The 11,515-nt window shown below is 33.4% G+C and overlaps 1 pseudogene; it reads right to left on the bottom strand.

Annotated features, from left to right (window-relative positions):
- Positions 1-7,173: 7,173 nt before the first annotated feature.
- Positions 7,174-8,122, bottom strand: LOC109680666 (olfactory receptor 6C6-like; annotated as a pseudogene).
- Positions 8,123-11,515: the final 3,393 nt, after the last annotated feature.

The raw sequence follows: 11,515 nt of genomic DNA on the forward strand, positions 1-11,515 counted from the left end.
TCAGTACTCCTCCATCAGCAATAGAGAGAATAGAGAGGTCATTAAGAAAAAAATCAACAAAGAAACTCTAGAATAGAATGTCACTATACATCTAATGGACCTGATAGATGTCTAGAGAAAATTCCATTGTACAACAGAACAGTATATATTCTTCTCATCAACCAATGCAACTTTCTTTAGGTCACAAAGCAAGTCTTAATAAATATGAGAAAACTGAAATAACCCCTGCATGACCATAACACAATAAAACTAGAACTCAACAACAAAAGAAATGGCAGGAATATATGCAAACAACTGCAGGCTGTACAAGTTGCTTAATGATCAGTATGTCACCAAGGAAACAAGGGAGAAAATCAAAAAGTTCCTGGAATTTAATGAGAATGAAAGCATAACCTACCAGAACCTATCAGAGACAGCAAAGGCAGTACTAAGGGAAAAGTTTATAGCCATGAGTGCATATATTAAAAAGACGGAAAGTTCTCAACTAAACAACATTATGGTGTACCTCATATTCCTGGAAAAACAAGAACAAGCTAAACCCAAAACTAGCAGGATAGAAATAAAAAGTACGAGTAAAATCAACAAAATAGAGACCAAAAAACTATACATAGAATCAACAAAACAGAACACTGGTTTTTTGAAAAGATAAACAAGATTGAAAATCACCTAGCAAATGTGACTAAAATGAGGAGGGAAAAGATTTAAATTAGTAAAATTAGAATTGAAAAAGGGAACACAACAACAAACATCAAGGAGATCCTAAGAATAATCAGGCACTACTTTGAAAATCAATATTCAAGTTAATCGGGAAATCTACAAGAAATGTACAAATTTCTAGATATATATGATCATCTAAAATTGAACCAAATGGTTAATAATCACTTAAACAGATCTATAAATGCAATTAAATTGAAACAGCAAAAAGAGTCCCCTCATAAAAGTCCAGAATGTGACAGGTTCACTGCTGAATTTTGCCAGATCTTTAAAGAAGAGCTAACAACAACACTCCTCAAACTTTTCTACAAAATAGAAAGGGAAGAAACACTGCCAAACTAATTCTATGAAGCCAGTATTACAATCATCCTTAAATCTGGCAATGAAACAACAACCAAAGTGAGTGAGAGAGAGAGAGAGAGAGAGAGAGAGAGAATTACAAGCCAATCTCTTTAATGAACATAGATGCAAAAATCCTCAATAAAATATTGCTAAACTGAATTCAACAGCATATAAAAAGGGCATTAACCATGACCAAGTCAGTTTCATCCCAGGGATGCAGGGATGGTTCAACATACACAAATCATTAAATGTATTATAGCATGTGACAGAAGCAAAGACCAAAACATTATGATCATCTCAATAGATGCAGAATAAGCCATCAATTAACTTCAGCAACCTTTCATAATAAAATCTCTGATGAAACTAGGAATAGAAGGAATGTACATCAATGTAAAGGAAGAAGTTCAAATAGCTAAAAATCACATGAAGAAATGATCAACATTCCTGATCATAAAGGAAATGCACACCAAAACTATGTTATGATTCCACCTCACTCTTGTTAGTGCCATCATCAAGAACATCATCAACATAACAAGAACATAAACAACAACAAATGTTGGCGAGGATGTGGAGAAAAAGGAATACTCATACAATGCTGGTGGGAATGTAAGTTGGCACAACCACTATGGAGAACAGTATGGAGACTCCTCACAAAACTAAAAATAGAACTGTCATATGATCCACCAATTCCATTTCTAAAGTATACCCAAAGGAATGTAAATCACACTACAATAAAGGCAACTGCATGCACATGTTTATTGCAGCATTAGTCACAAAAACTAAGCTATGAAAACAGCCAAAATGCCCAAATACTGATGAATGGATTAAGACAATGTGGAATTTATATATAATGGAATTATATTCAGCACAATGAAGAATGAAATTTTGTTGTTTGCAGGTAAGTGGATGAAACTGGATAACATCATCTTAAGTGAGGTTAGTCTGATTCAAAAGGCCAAAAAGCCAGATGTTTTCTCTCATATGTGGAATATAGACTTAATACAAATACAGCAATATCATAAAAAACAGATCACACTAAGTAGAGGTCACATATGAAAGAGGAAGGGTAAAACAAGGAAGTTAAGAAGGTAAACATGGTTGAAGTACTCTCTATATAAGAATGAATACAAAATTTTTAAATCAATTGAAACTACCACAATTGACTAAGGTCGAAAGAAGAAAAATAGACGAGATGAACCAATTCAGGTTATAAAAGTGCCATAGGGAAACTCACTGTGTAGATATCTTACACTAGCAAACATTCCTTTTTTTGCTTTTACAAAATCAAAGGAGTGCAGAACAGGTCCTGAGAGGATTGGTAACAGTGGAAGGGAGAAGGAGGTGGGGAAAGGGTGTAGGAGGATGGGTGTGGTACAAATACTGTGTACAAATATATGTAATTATAGAAATGAGAACTGTTGAAAAATGAGACCATGAATGGGGGGAGGGGGTATAAAGGAGTATGGTGGAGTGCTACATTCAATTGTGATACATGTGATATAATGTAAAAACTTTTTTCGGTGCCACTATGTATCCCACCCAGAACAACAACAACAACAAAAAAGGAAATGTGGTATTTAATACAATGGAATTTTATTCAGTCCTAAAAAAGCATGAAATTTTGTCATTTGAAGGTACATGGTTGGAACTGGAGAAAATCATCTCAAGTGAAGATAGCCAGGCTAAGAAAACCAAAGATAATATGATTTCTCTCATATGTGGAATATAGACCCAATACAAATACAATCAATATCATGAAAAACAGGTTATGCTAAGAGAGGTCACATACAAGAGAGGGAGGGTAAAAGAAGGATGTTCAGAAGGTGAATATGGTTGATGTACTTCCTGTACAAAACTGACTATAGAAGTTTTAGACCTGCTGAAATCACCATAAGAAGGCAACTAAGGTAGAAAGCAGAAAAATAGAGGAGATGAACCAATTCGGGCTATAATGCTTATATACATGGAAATGACACAATGAAACTCTTTGTATAGCTGTCTCAAACAAAAAAAAATAATATAAGGGTTTTTTTTGTTTGTTTGTTTGTTTTTTACAAAAACCAAGAACAGGAAGGCAAAATAAATTTACTGGTTGGACACCAGTGGGAGAGGGAAGATATAAATAAGGAAATGGGGTTGAAGGATGAATATGCTCAAAATATTCTGTATACATGTGTATAAATGGAAAAATGAGACCTGTTAAAATTATTCCAGGAATTGGGGGAAGGAAGATTAAGGAGAAAGATGGGAAGGATAAACTCAATTATGAATTATTGCAAGAAATCTTGTAACTATTACAATGTACCCCCAGTGCATCCATAATAAAAATAAAGTAAAAAAATTTTTTTAATTCCTCCTGCATATGCATGATCATTTTTCCAAGATGAGAGACTATTTCTGCTCTTACTTTATTGAAAATTATGCCAAAGCATTTAGTTTGTGCTTTTATTTTTTCTCCTTTTTCTAAGCCCATGTTTCATTACAATGTTTGTGCAATGGTATTCCAGAAATTTTGTATATTCTGTATATTCTTTCTTATTTATCCTTTAGTGCTAATTAAACACTTAATCTACTTTACCTTCAAGATCTGATAGTCAGTCTTTTGCTCAATAGAGCCTATTTGTGAGGCTTGCAACTGAGATTTTTATTTGACTTCTTGAGCTTTTCATTTCTAATATCTCAAATTGATTTTTTCAGAATTTCTACTTCTTTATAAAATTACACTTTTTAATTCCTGTATTTGCTTCCTAATTTTATCCATAAGTTTATTTTGTTGATTCAGATCTTTGTGTTCTCTTTGAATGTTGGTTATTCTTACAGTCATTCTTCTGAATTTCATACAGTCTGTATCATTGGAATCAACTGTTGAGCAATGGTGCAAAAGCTATATTACCTCATTTTTCATATTTATTATGTTTTTGCGTTTAGGTTTGTGTATCTGGGGGTGTCATTGCTGGAAGTTTTAATCACCCACATTCTTTCATGGTTTCCTAGCAAGCATAAAGCTTGAGTTCAAACTCCAGTATTGTCAAAAAAAATATGTGACACCATTTCCCAGAGTTTTCCTTTTCTTGTGGTTCTAATTGTAATTTGTTAATTAGAAGACTTTGTGAAAAATTTGGAAGTGGTGAGGGAAGCTATAGTTCTTTAAAGTCAGGTTGGTGAGTCAATATGACATCTGTATTAGACTTTCACTAAAGTGTTTGAGAAGTGTTTACTGCTAAGACTATTGATAAGCATTGTCTCAGACACTACTGAAAATCACTGCCATTTCCCACTAACCTTTCCTTACCCTACTCAGCAGGAGTCCAATCTGAAATCTTTAGTATTAGTTTCCTCAACTTTTCATCAGAAACCTTTAGTCCTTCCTTACCTAGGCTACTCAAATGAAGTATAAGGGTGGAGCCTGTTTCATTTCAGAGCAGGATGATTAATGAACTAAGTGATTTCAGCTCCAGTAGAACCTTAAAGGGAAAAAAGAGTGTAAAATATGTTCTTCCACAGGTTTCCTTGAGGAATAATTTCTTTAGCCCCAGTACCTGGCAAATGAGAGCTGGAAAGCAGAATTTCTGAGACATAAAGGAACAACTTCTTCCTACTAATTCCCATTTGGCACAATTTGTTTCAAAAGCTACACCCACATTATTTTTGACAAAGGTGCCAAAAACATACGATGGAGAAAAGATAGCTTCTTCAAGAAATTTTGCTGGGAAAATGCTTATGTATTTATGTATTTATGCACATGAGGGAGAATATGTGATATTTATGTATTTCTTTATTTTTTATGCAGAAAACTGAAAATAGATCCATGGTTATCGCTCTATACTACATCAACTCAAAGTGGATTAAGGACCCTAACATCAGACCTGAAACCTTGCAGTTAGTACAGGAAAGAGCAGGGAATACTCCAGAAGCAATATGTATAGGCAATGACTTCCTCAGTAGAACTCAAGTGGCCCAGCAATTAAAAGAAAGGATAGACAAATGGGACTACATGAAATTAAAAATCTTCTGCACAACAAAAGAAATGGTCTCTAAATTGAAGAGACCACCCACAAAGTGGGAAAAAATATTTCCTAGCTATACATCAAACAAAGGAATGATAACCAGAATATATAGGCAACTCACATAAACTCCCCAAAAATCAATGAACCAATAAAGAAGTGGGCAACTAAACTAAACAGAACTTTTTCAAAGGAAAAAGTCCAAAGGGCCAAAAAGCACATGAAAAAATGTTAACCATCCCTAGCCATAAAGAAATTGAAAATCAAAACCACAGTAAGATTCCACCTCACTCCTGTTAGAACAGCTAGCATCAAGAACACCAATAACAACAAATGCTGCCAAGGATGTGAGGAACAAGGAACCCTCATACACTGCTGGTGGGAATGTAAGCAAGTACAACCTCTCTGGAAAACAATATGGAGGCTACTTTAAAAGCTAAACATAGATCTGCCATATGATCTAGCAATACCACTTCTAAGGATATACCCAAAGGAATAGTATTCATATTTTTACAAAATCACCTTCATACCCATGTTTATTGCAGCACTATTCACAAGAGCCAAGCTATGGAAACAACCAAGAAGCCCTACTACTGACAAATAGATTAAGAAAATGTGGTGTTTATGTACAATGGAATGTTATTCAGCCAAAAAGAAGAATGAAAATTTGTTATTCCCAAGTAAATGGATGGAACTGGAGAACATCATCTTAAGTGAAGTTAGCCAGATTCAGAAGGCCAAAAAATCACATATTCTCCCTCATGTGCAGATTATAGACCTAAAACAAATGCAGTAATATTATTGGTCATATGTCCCCCATTAAGAGGAGAATGTTCACAGGAGGAATAGGGAAAGGGAAAGAAATGTAAAACTGGAATGTGGTTGGTGTGCACACTGTAGAGGAGGGAATATAGTAATCTTAAAACTGGCAGAAACCACTATGGGAAGGAGACTAGGAAGTAGTGAAGAGGTCTGGTAGAGATGAGCCAATATGGGTTGCAATACACAAGTGCATGGAAGCAACACTAGGAATCTTTCTGTATAGCTATCTTCATCTCAAACTAGCAAAAATGCTATGTCTTTCTTATTATCTCTTATGTTTTCTTTTCAACAAAATCAGAGAACAAGGGGGCAGAACAGGATCAGCCCAGAATGGGGGGGAGTGACCCAAACAATGTACACATATGTGAGTAAATGTAAAAACAATAAAATACAGAAGGGGAAGGGAACAATGCAACAATGGCGTGCTTCATATATATACAGATGTGCATATTTACCCAATGCTTTGATTTAAAATGATTATGCACCTGTATGTAAAACATACATCATTAATTTGGTGAAAATTGTCACTAGCAGAATCAATTTGGAAATTATATTACATTAGATATTTTGTGTTTCCCAAATGAAGATATAAAAATTCTAGATTGGAGTTTGTTCACAACTTAGTACTAGTTCCAGAACTGAAAGTCTAAAAAGCAAAATAAATAATTATAATCAACACCAGCAGTTCAATTGTTTTCACTTCAAATGACAACTCATTGTGTTTTCCAATAACTTATTCATAATTATAATAACTACAAGTAGAGTGAAAAAACCTAACCAGTAGAATGTGAACTATGTTGCACATGTCAGTTCCTCTCATACACAACCTTGAATATTTTTTCCTTACTCCTCATTTCAGATGCATCATTTTTCTACTTCTTTTGCCTCACTATCTCAACCATACTATGTAATAGTTATAAATTTCAGTGTCTGTGTTTGTCTCTGACATTTTTAGCAATGCAAAATACTGAAGAAAAAACTCTATGCCTAACAGTAAACACATGTATCAAAATAATTAAGTATGTTTCACATGGTTATCCTTCATAAAGAATTCAGTGCATAAAACAATCATTTGTGAGTTGATACACTTGCAGATAAAGGTACACTTTAACATTCTAGAGTGAAGAAGGCAGTTTTCTCTTAGAGTTGAGGAATATCTCCTCAGAACATACAGTATATAAGTAAAGCTAACATATCTCCTAACTCAAGGAGATAGTAACACAGATCAGAACTAATGTAATTCATTTATTATATTCACTTGTCTCATTCATGTTCTAACAGCATGTTATTTTTATCCAAATTTTCCCTCTTTGTTTTGAAAAGAACAAAATCTGTGAAGCATATGTTTGAAACCTACTTTTACCTGCTGGTTCCTTAGAATGTAAATGAAAGGGTTAAGGAAAGGGGCCACGGAAGTATTGAGCACAGCAACACCTTTAGTGAATGTCACCCTTTCCTTTGCTGATGGATTTATATACATAAACATACAACTTCCATAAGTAATGGAGATGACAACCATGTGTGAGGAACAGGTGGAAAAGGCCTTTGTTCTTTGCTGAACAGAAGGAAATTTTACAATGGCTTTGATGATGAATGCATAGGAGAGGACCACTAGAAACAATGTGATGACCAGCGTCACTAAAGCTGAGACAAAAGCCAACAATTCTATGAAATGTGTGTCTGTGCAAGAGATTTGCAGGACAGGAGAAGTGTCACATAGGAAGTGATCAATTGTTCTAGAAGCACAGAAATCCAGCTTGAGTCCCAAGAGCAAAGGAGGAAGGATGATTAAGAATCCAGTTACCCAGGAGCTGAACACAAGTTGCTGACACTTTGCTGTTCATAATTATTTGGTAATGTAGGGGTCTGCAGATGGCAACATAGCGGTCATAGGACATGGCAGCCAGGAGGTAAAATTCAGTGAGTCCTAATAGAAAAAAGAAGAACTGAGTTGCACAACTGTTGTAGGAAATTCTTTTGTCTCCAGTGAGAATGCTCATCATGAACCATGGGATGACCACTGTTGTGAATGAAATTTCTAAGAAGGAGAAATTTTTAAGGAAGAAATACATTGGAGTCTTGAGGCAGGGATCCAGCAGTGTGAGCAGGATGATGATTGAGTTCCCCATCAGGCTCAAGATGTAATTGAAAAACAGAATCAGGAAAACCACAATTTGTAGCTGAGGGTCATCTGTCAGTCCAAGCAAAATTAAGACCAGCTCCACTGATTCGTTCTTCATTTCTCTTTTGTTCTATCAAATTTACAGAAATTAAAGTTACTATCAGAGACATTTCTTTCCTTCCAGTCACACAAAGATCCATATTCAGAAACTTACCAGTGCTCATTTTCTTTCTTTTTTTTCCAACAGCAGTGACACATTTTCACAAATAAACTTAGAGATCATCAAAATGAACATACTGTCTACTCCATCAGTGTGTTAAATACAATGTACAGATTTTTCATTTATCCAGAGTTGAATAAGTCCTGCTTACCAATTTACAGATCAGATATTAATTTAAAATGTAGATACTCAATTTAATTATGTTCATTTATGACTCATCTTTCAACCACTATATCCCAATAAGCTGTTCATATGTGACATTTTTTAATTCTTGAGTTTAGCTAATATCTCAAGTAAGTTGTCAATTGAGTGATACAATGGTATAAGAAATGGTTCTATGTCTTCTAGCCATCATTACTGGCAAATTAAGGAAATGCGTTGGTATAGTAAATTTCTAAGAAGAAAAAAGTTCAAAGGAAAAAATGTACGAGGTTGTTTAATTTAGTATTCCCTAGAGTAAGTGCAGTGATCATAAGATTGAAGTGGTGCTTAGAAAATAACTGAGAAGCAGGAAGACAACACAATTTTCAAAGTTGAATCAGATGTCAAACCTGCTTTGATAAGCACAATCCCTCTTACCAGGTTTTTGCTAATCATTCTCTTGTGTCATGTCAGTTTTGAATAAGAAAGAAAAGAGACCTCTATGAAAAACAACAGTGAGTTAAATGCTATTTATAGTGTTTAAGCTACTATTAGAACAATGATGTTTTTTTAGCTGTGGCATGCTCATTCAAGTTTTACTAAAAATTATGTTAGTAAGAAAAATATTTTGTATTTCTACAATATCTTGATTCCACCTTAGAGAGTTCATATATTCTAACAAGATATAATCCCCAAGATATTAGGAAATATTGAGAATTTTGCGTGAATAATTAAAAGACTCATATACTTACAAAATGTACTTTATCCTGCAAAATATACAAGGAGTAATGATACCATTCCTTGGTTAATTTTACAAGTTGAAAAATAGAACCAAAAGTAAACATGAGCAGCAACCTATATTTGAGATTTAAAACACACATTTAGAGAAATCCTTGTTCCCTGCACTATTTTATTCAATGAATCAGTTATTCTTGAGTGATTTTGTTTTATAGATAATAATATTCATTTTTAATTATTTCCATGAAACAAACAGGATAAAATTTATTTGGTTTTCTTATGAGAATGCCCAGTCTTTCATATATGGTGACACATCCTAGATACTCCTTCCTTCCCAAACAATGTCATTAAGAAAAGTTGGTATTTGATACAGATAGCAAAAACAACGTTTTTCTTCTAGGTATGGTTTTGAAAACAGTGTAGTGATGTGAAATGTACAAGAAAGTTTTATAGACAGAGAAGTATATAAGTGGTTTAAGATGTGTTTAGGCACGGGAAACACAAAGTAAAGCAAAAGATAAAGGATTATGGAAGACTAAAGAAAAAATAAATATTTTAAAACTTGGAATCAATTCATGGAAAAATTGAAGATTAAAATCATGGATAGTAATTTTATAAATACACAAGTAAACAAATTTAAGAGTCTGTGTACACATGTGCATAAACAGAAAAATAAGACCTTTTCAAACTAATTCTAGTAATGAGGGAGCGTGGATAAAGGAGAATAATTGAGGGGTGAATTCAAGTATGATATATTTGATATATTTTAAGAACTATGTAAATACACCCCAGCATAACAATACAAAAAGACAAAAAAGAAGTATAAGGGGGATATCTTTTAACGCAGAATATGTTTCTATGATTAATAGATAACAACATTATTCATTTTCTATAGGACATGTGAAGAACATGAGTAAATTTTTTACCTATGAACCATTTGTGTAATTGGAATACTACTAGTGAGTTTGAAAACTTATTAATTGGTAATCCCTTCTGGAACACTTGCTAAGTACAAGTTATTAATGAGTTAGTAGCTCACAGTATTTCATTTGACTATGAGATCGGTAAATATGATTAACTCCATTTTACAACTGAGAAAAGAGTTGGCATGAGTACATTTTAAGTCAGCATGATTTAGTGAAAAAATATAGAGAGTTTGCAATAGATTTCAATATCAATGAAATGATGACTTGATATTTATATAACCCTATCATCATATTGATATTGAAACAGCAGACAAACCAGGAATTACATAAATAACAAGTCTCTGTCTATTGAGAACTATGTTTGTAGCAATCACTATCTCAGGTTTTACATATATTATGTGGGACAAATGACATCAAAAATAAGAAGATGGCTTTCATTCAGAGCAATGAGTCTGATTAAAAGAGGTTATTTTCATAATTTTTGGCTCTGAAATTACAGCTTTATAGATGTTCTTAAGCAAGTTTCTATCCAGGTTTCACTCAAGGCCAAATTACAGAACATTCCTTCTAAAAAAGAATTATTGATTCCCCTAAGGAAAAATTCTTCTTAATTGCTTTCATTACCATAATAAAATAATTAAGTCCATTTTTAACTGAAAATAAGTAGGATCAAGGACATTAATAAGATAGTAATAACCTCTAAAGCATAAATTATTCTTCAGAAAGAAGAGCACACACAAAAATAAACATATGAAGACCCAAAAATGCATTTGGAAAATTAATGTTCCTTCTAGTGTTATCTGCAAAAATTCTTAAATTTTTGTGATACATGAGTGTTTGGCTTTTTAGTTAAGCTCTGGAAAGAGATGAAGAGAAGAGACAAGATCATCCAGGCAGATGAATCAACATAGGACATAGAAACAAGGGTTCAAACATGATTTGTTGGATACCATATTCAGATTTCTCCTATCTCATCAACTCTGATAAAATAATACACTATTGAAGGAACAGCGTCCCAGTGCTGGAGTTCTTTAGCACATTCAAAAAATTGTGAAACAATAAATTATGAAATGTTCTCATTTACACAAAAGATCTCACTAACAAAACTGATAAAATGTGTTACAACCCAAGTTGATTTCATCTCTAACTGTTCTTTACACTGGTTCTTGATCCCCTTCTCATGTTAACCTCTGTTGCTTTAAGGTTTTTGTATTAGTTCCTCTGGAGTGGGGACAAAATACAATATTTAAAACAATTTTCTCATGTCAAACTATTGACTTGTTTTCCTTCAACATTCACCATTCCATGTATCCCACAACACACACTGTGAGTGAAAATAACATAAATCACAATGAATGTAACCAATAAATGCAGTTATATTTAGTTTACTTGGTTATTATGAATATCATATAAAAACTTAAAGGCTTTTCACTATTTTATTTTATAAGACATTAAAATTATTATTTAATTGTCTTGTTTATGAATT

The sequence above is a fragment of the Castor canadensis genome, chromosome 8, assembly GCF_047511655.1.
Source record: "Castor canadensis chromosome 8, mCasCan1.hap1v2, whole genome shotgun sequence".
Lineage (NCBI taxonomy): Eukaryota > Metazoa > Chordata > Mammalia > Rodentia > Castoridae > Castor > Castor canadensis.